General features: G+C 41.8%; 1 pseudogene; it reads right to left on the bottom strand.

The window, feature by feature from the left end:
* Nucleotides 1-5,383: 5,383 nt before the first annotated feature.
* LOC118580345 lies at nt 5,384-6,629 on the bottom strand (annotated as a pseudogene).
* Nucleotides 6,630-7,465: the final 836 nt, after the last annotated feature.

A 7,465-nucleotide genomic window follows, 5' to 3' on the forward strand; every position in this document is an offset into this window, starting at 1 on the left:
AGCCTGCCACAGCCATACAGTTTGTAAGCAATATAAGTTTCTGTGTGTTTACTTGGTTGGGTCTGAGCAACTGTGGGACTGCCAGGTAAGAGAGATTTGTCCTGACTGCGCCAGGCAGGAAATTCTAACTACAGCTAAGCTGTTTCATTTTCCTTTTCCCTGTTAGAGTCAGGAGGCCAGCTTGACCCAAGACAGGGATTGGGAGTACATTTTGAGACAAACATGCTTGAGTCTGAAGTAAGATAGCCAAATCTCATCTCCACACCCAGCTTTTCAGTGAGCTTAAATAGCACAAGACAATTTGCCAACACAACCGATCAACAAGCATAGGGATCAGAACTGTCTTTTTTTTTCTTGCAGGAGTTAGGGGACCTCTCAGTAAGAAAGAGGTCACAGATCTCAACTGAACCTTTTGTGTCAAGGACTGTGAGTGGGATCTATTTTTGCAATGTATAAAATTTGTGAAAGAGAGGAGGTAGTATTTTTTAAAAAGTTAGTCTAGTGATATTTTCATTTTAGTGTTATCATCAACCATGAGGTTGAATGGTGATGTGGCAGATACCTTGGCTCCTCGTGGCTTTTGCCACTGTACCCAAACCAAAGGGTAAGGCTTTTTGTAAGGGTTCATATTATAATGTCAACTTAAAAGACACGTTGAAGCACACTGACTAGCAAACAAGTTTATTCTAGCCACAATGATGAGGATGGCAAATTGGGAACCATGTCTTCTATTTGTGTAGACTAAGGGCCCCTAACAGTGCCTGTGAGACTGGTTTCATAGAGAACGTGGGTTACATTATAGTATGTCAGTTTTGATAATTACCTTGGTTAAAAAGAAATTGGGCTGGCAAGATGTTTTAGTAGGTAAAGGTGTTTGCTGTCAAATCTAACCATCTAAATTTAATCCTTGTCATCCATATAGTAGAAAGAGGGAACCAGTTCCTGCAAGTTGCCCTCTGACCTCTACATGCACCCTGTGGCATACACCACTCCCACCCATAAATAAAAATATTCATGTGGAGGGGGAGATTGCGGATTTGTCATGGCTCACTTACATGTTCAAGGAACAAACTGACATACGTGGGAAAAGGCTTTTTATTAAGGTTATTTATTATTGTGATGTTAAGAGCTTGGCAGAAACAGCATGCTGGTCAGAATGACCTAGGTGACTGCTGCCTCATACCACATATTCTCACTGAGCTGAAGAAATTATCTGAGATTGTTCTTGAACATTTTGAATCCACTTTCAAGAAGATATAATAAACCATGGCTCTCTGGTGTCTACTGTGCTGTCCTTAAAATCTTGAATGCTTATCCTGATTTTTTAAATTACAAGTATAAATTAAATTTTATCATAATTTGGAGTCCCAAGAGTAGTGAGTCTGTTCAGGACAAGGGTACATATTTGTCAACTAATTAAAATCATGTAAAGGAGAAGCCAGTAAAGGAAACATCAGTATTATGAGAAATCCATGGAGTCTGCTTAAAGAGTAAAGGAATTTATTAGGGAGGAAAACTCACTACAGCATGGGAGATTTATTGTAGGGTCCTGGAAGCTGAGTTACAGTCCCAAGCTGTTCTTCTGCCTGGTCCATCTCAGCATCCAAACTCCACAAGGGAGAGCAGAGAGAGGCCTACATGGGTCTCAGTCTTAAGGGTAGCCCTGAGCTATGCCCCAAGGGGCAGGTACTTCAAGGTCATAGGTAGGTAAGACAGTTACCTGCTGCATCTCTGGACTTGTGCGGTCATGGACAGAACAGCTACCCACTACACATTAGCTTCCAGTGGCTGTGATGCTAATAAGTTTAAGAAATCCCCTAATTTTGTTTTGGTAGTTGGCAAGGTGAGGTCATGAGGAGGTTCCATTACCTGATAATGTCATTACCAAGAGAATATACTTTGGTTTGATGAAATTGGAATTGATCCTTTGAGACTTTATCCTTTTCGTTAATGTTACTAGCAAGTGGAAGCATTCAATTCCTCAAGACTCTGTTTGGAAAGAACAATAGAAAACCCACTTGTCAGGTAAGACTCACTATATCAGGGTCATAGAAGGAGACAAACTGATAGATGAAGATCAGAGAGGTGTGGTGATATATTGTGTACCCTAAATGAGGTAAGAGGTGGTGGCTGTAGCTTGCTCTAGTTCTCTGATCTTCAGGTAAATTTTGTTAGGGTACACAATATATCACCACAGGAAGGTTATACTAGGAATTCTTGGGCTGATCCTGAAATCTTAACTTCTCTTTTTGTCTAGGGAGATTTAGAAAGTGCTTAACTATGTTACATAGAATTGATCTGTTTGTTTTGTTTCACTTATTTTGTGTAGCAGGATTTAACCCCTTGGCTTGTCTCTAATTCACAGAAATCCTCCTGCTTCAGTCTCCAAACTACAGGGATTACAGGTATGAACCACCACATGCTGTGGAATAATCCTTCTGTATACTGTTAATATGTATTGCTCTCATTGGTTAATCAAAAGCTGACAGGCTAGTAGCCAAGCAGGAAGATTAGATGGGACAGCTATACACAGAAGACTCTGGGAGAAGGAAGAACATAGTCAGGAGAGATCACCAGTCAGCTGTTGTGGAGGAAGCAGGACATATAGAAAATGAAGTAACAAGTCATGAGCCATGTGTTGAAGCATAGATAAGAAATATGGATTAATTGAAGTGTAAGAGTTAGCTAGTAACAAGCCTGAGTACTGGCCAAAAATTTATAAGTAATATTAAGCCTCTGAGTAGTTATTTGGGAACTGGCAGGTGGGAGAGAAGTGATTGTCTACACCAAACCCACAAAATGTGATTTTGAATAAGGTTTAAAGCTATAGGGTTAGCTAGACTGATCATCATCCTTATCTAATGCCTAGTGAAAAGGATATGGATTTTAGATGCACAATGTTTTTTTTTTTTAATTTTTTTTTCTGTTTTTTTCAAGACAGGGTTTCTCTGTGTGGCTTTGCGTCTTTCTTGGAACTCACTCTGTAGTCCAGGCTGTCCTTGAATTTACAGAGATCTTCCTGGCTCTGCTTCCCAATGCTGGGATTAAAGGTGTGTACCACTACCGCTGGCTGATGCACAATATTTTTACTAGCCTATCCTAAGAAGCTTAATGTAAGCAATTATACAATTTTTCTTTGGAAGACTCTTCATGCCCACTTAAAAATATTGACCATTAGCTGGGAGTGCTAGCCTATAATCCCAGGCTGATGCAGGTGGATCACCACTAGTTCACATACAAGACCAGTCTGTACTACCTAGTTAGTTCCAGGACAGCTTGGGATATAGAATAAGACTCTCTCTCTCAAAACAAAACAAACAAAACATACACATACAAACTGACTGTTGAATTTATATTTACAGTGTTATGTGAGTGGATTGTTTTTTCATATCTCAGGTTCCACTGAATGGCTGCAATTCTTTCTTTCTTTCATTCTTTATTCCTTCCTTCCTTCCTTCCTTCCTTCCTTCCTTCCCTTCCTTCCCTTTCTTTCTTTCTTTCTTTCTTTCTTTCTTTCTTTCTTTCTTTCTTTCTTCCTTCCTTCCTTCCTTCCTTCCTTCCTTCCTTCTCTTTCTTTCTTTCTTTCTTTCTTTCTTTCTTTCTTTCTTTCTTTCTTTCTTTCTGGCTGCAGTTCTAAAGTGTCCATTTTAAGACTCTGCTGGGCTGGGGCTACATGTTAATTCAGTGGCAGAGTACTTGTTTAGCATGTACTACAGTTCTGGGTTACTTCTCAAGCATTATCCAAAACCCAGACCAAACCAAACAAAAATGTTTACCTTAGTTACTAGCCAGATATAGTGGCACAAGCCTGTAATCTACAGCATTCAGGAGGTCTCAGAGGCAGGAGGATGTCCACAAGTCTGAGGTCAGCTTGCACATTGTGAGTTAGAAGCCAGCCAGAGCTACATGGTGAGATCCTGTCTCAAAAACCCAAACAAAAATAAAATGACAACAAAAAAAGAGAATAAGAGCTTACATGGTACTTCAAATGGGGAGAAGGTTGCTCAAAGCAATGCTCACTTTGTAGACTAGTCAGTGACTGGAGAGGACATCAAAGGGTCTGGGCCCTGTTTTGTGCTCCTTGTTGTAGCCCAGGCTTAGCATATAGTTCAGTCAGATTCAAATTGAGGCATCACAGTTTTAGAAAACACAGCTTAAAACCCTGTTGGAGTTCAAAATCTGAAATTCAAATTATGGTGATTTGTTGTGTTGAATGTTTTGGGTTTGGGAACATTTTTATTTGTTGTTTTACAAATTCCCACTCTTAATCCTTCTGCATCTGCCTCCTATCCTGCTTGTATTCTAGGCCATTTTTCTGTCAAGAAACCAGTGTGGTGGTGTTTTTGTTTGTTTGTGGTGCTGTGACAGGGCTAAAAAATGCAGAGTTCCCTCCACCTCATATTCTTGCTGAAGCCACTTAAGTTTCACTATAATTTGATTTCCTTGATGGAAAATTCCATAGGAAATTACTCAAATCTATTCTAAGTCAAGATGCTCCAACTAACTTGTCTTGGATTCTGTTAAGCTGCCTGCTTGTACAAACCAACCCCTCCAGCTGATTGCTTGTTTTCTGTTAAACTGCTTGCTTGTATAAAACTTCCCCCTGCAGCTGCCAGCAAGATAACAGAAAGTGGAGGTTGCCTTTAAAAGCACATTGCTCTAACATCTTGGTTATAATTGAGTTATGAATACCTGAGTATAGTTCCAGCCAGCCAGAATAAAGACTTTCAATGGGCTATAAACTGTGTCTGAGTGGTTTTCTCTGGTAGGGTCCCCATAAAAGCACAGAGGATGAAACCTAGGTCCTGGTACATGCTAGGTACCCAGTCTTTGCTTAGTACTTTGATGGAGATAAAGGCTGGTGGGAAACCTCAAAAGTAGATTCAGAATTGTACTGGCTAGTTTTATACCAAATCAATACAAACTAGAATCATTTGGGAAGTGGGAACCTCAGTTGAGAAAATGTCACCACCAAATGGTCTGTGGGTGAGCATATGGTGCATTTTCTTTTTTTCTTTTTATTTATATTTTATAGGCATTGGTGTTTTGCCATGGGTGTTCAGTTCTCTGGAAATGGAGTCACAGACTGCTATAAGCTGCCATGTGGTTGCTGGGAGTAGAACCTTTGTCCTCTGGAAGAGCATTCAGTGCTCTTAACTGCTAAGCCATCTCCCCAGCATCCCTTTCTTTGTTTCTCCCTCCCTCCCTTCCTTCCTTCCTTCCTTCCTTCCTTCCTTCCTTCCTTCCTTCCTTCCTTCTTTCCTTCTTCCCTTCCTTCCTTCCTTCCTTCCTTCCTTCCTTCCTTCCTTCCTTCCTTCCTTTTCTTCTTTCTTGAAATAGTTTTGTAATTGTATTTATGAACAGAAAACTTAGCAGTGTACATTTAACACAATTTGGTGGCAAGTTCTTTGCCCTTTGTCTTTTCCAGCTTGGCAATTTTAAACACAGATTTAGGAACCAGGATGTTGTCTTCCCAGTGGTGCAGGTCTCATCATATTTAAGTTGTCTTTGTAACCAGTCCTAATAGCTTCCACCAGCTTATCCAGAGCACCCTTGTGCTATGGATATTGCTCTGTGTAAATAAAATGCTGATTGGCCAATCACCAGGCAGGAAGTGTAGGTGGGACAAGCAGAGAGGAGAATTCTAGAAAGTGGAAGGCTGAGTCAGAGAGACGCTGCCAGCCGCCATGATGAGAAGCAACATGTTAAGATACCGGTAAGCTACGAGGCAACTTATAGATTAATAGAAATGGGTTAATTTAAGATATAAGAACAGTTAGCAAGAAGCTTGCCACGGCCATACAGTTTGTAAGCAATATAAGTCTCTGTGTGTTTACTTGGTTGGGTCTGAGCGGCTGTGGGACTGGTGAGTAAGAGAGATTTGTCCAGATCATGGGCCAGACAGGTCCCGGAGAGGAAATTCCAGCTACACTCTTGTCTTTCAAGTAAACCGTGTGAAGGCACCAATGGTGCATGTTTTCCTGTGGACCAGCCACCACAGCCTGGCCTTTCCCCTGATGGTACAGTAGGGGACCCCCATCTTTTCACACAGGACAGGCAGGAAGACTACAAACTCAATGGGGTCTACATTATGAGCAATCATCACCAGATAAGCCTTCTTGTTCTCCACCAAGGTGGTGACTGTATTGACCCCTGCTCAAAGAACAGGTGGTCTCTTAGTTGAGATATCCCCTTGGCTAGCAGCTTTCTTCTCAACATGAGCCAAAAGCCTTTACTACTTCTCAGGCTTTGTCTCTGACCTGTACTTGTGGGCAGGCTTAAGCAGCTGGGTAGCTGTTGCCAGTCCAGGGCCTGGGGAACTGGTTAATGGCAGGAGGTACTTGGAGCTGCTTAGAGAGGATGGCCCTTTACTGCTGCAGCCTAATGCAGTGTTGGGGCGGGGGGCATTTGAGGAAATGTGTGAGATTTCTTTTGGACTGGATATCCTGCCCAATGCCAAAGATCATAGACCTTTTCTCAAAGGATTCACTACCTTTTTGGCTTCCTGTTTCTTCACAACAGCTGGAGCCAACACCACCTTCTTCCCCTTAGTCTTCTTTCCTTTGGACATCTTGCTCGGCTGGAGGAGAGAGAGTGTGGTGCATTTTCTTTATGTTTGATGTGGGAGGGTTCAGCTCACTTGGGGCAGTGCCACCCCTGGGCAGGTGGTCCTGAATGGTATAAGAAGGCAAGGTGAGCAAGCCATGAACAGCAATCCTTCAATACTGCTTCAGTTCTTGTCCCCAGGTTCTTGCCTTGGCTTCTCTCAGGGATGGATTTATAAGTGATAAGGTAAAATAAACTCTTTCTGCCTCAAGTTGGTTTTGGTCATGGTATTTAATGACAGCACTAGAAATCCTAACCAAGACAAGAAACAAGATCCTCCACAAGAGCAACAAGTACTTTCATCCACTGTGGTATTTCTCCAGCCCAAAAATAAAAATTTCAAAACTCCAGTTTTAGCAAAGGACTATGCTTAGTCAGTTTAGTTAGTTACAGATAGTTAGAACCTAACTCTCTGTATCTGATTAGATTCCCTATCTGTGGTGGATTGAATAAGAATAGTCTCCATAGGCTCACATATTTGAATGCTTAGTCATTAGGGAACGACACTAATCAAGAGGAATAAGGAGGTGTGGTCTTGAGGGAAGCATGGGCTCTAGGTTTTCAAATGTTCAAGCCAGGCCCAGCGTCTCTCTCCTTGCAGCCTGTGGAGCTGGATGCAGAACTCTCAAGCTCCTTCTTCAGCACCATGTCTACCTGCATGCTACCATGCTTCCTGCCATGATGGTAATGGACTAAACCTCTGAAACAGTAAGCCAGCCCCAATTAAATGCTTTCCTTCATAAGAGTTGTCATGGTCATGGTGTCTCTTCACATGGGTTAGAATTTTGATGAAGACACCATCCCCCCCCCCCTTTTTTTTCAAGACAGGGTTTCTCTGTATAGTTTTGCACCTTTCCTG

This window comes from Onychomys torridus, chromosome 3 (assembly GCF_903995425.1).
Source record: "Onychomys torridus chromosome 3, mOncTor1.1, whole genome shotgun sequence".
In the NCBI taxonomy this organism is placed as follows: Eukaryota; Metazoa; Chordata; class Mammalia; order Rodentia; family Cricetidae; genus Onychomys; species Onychomys torridus.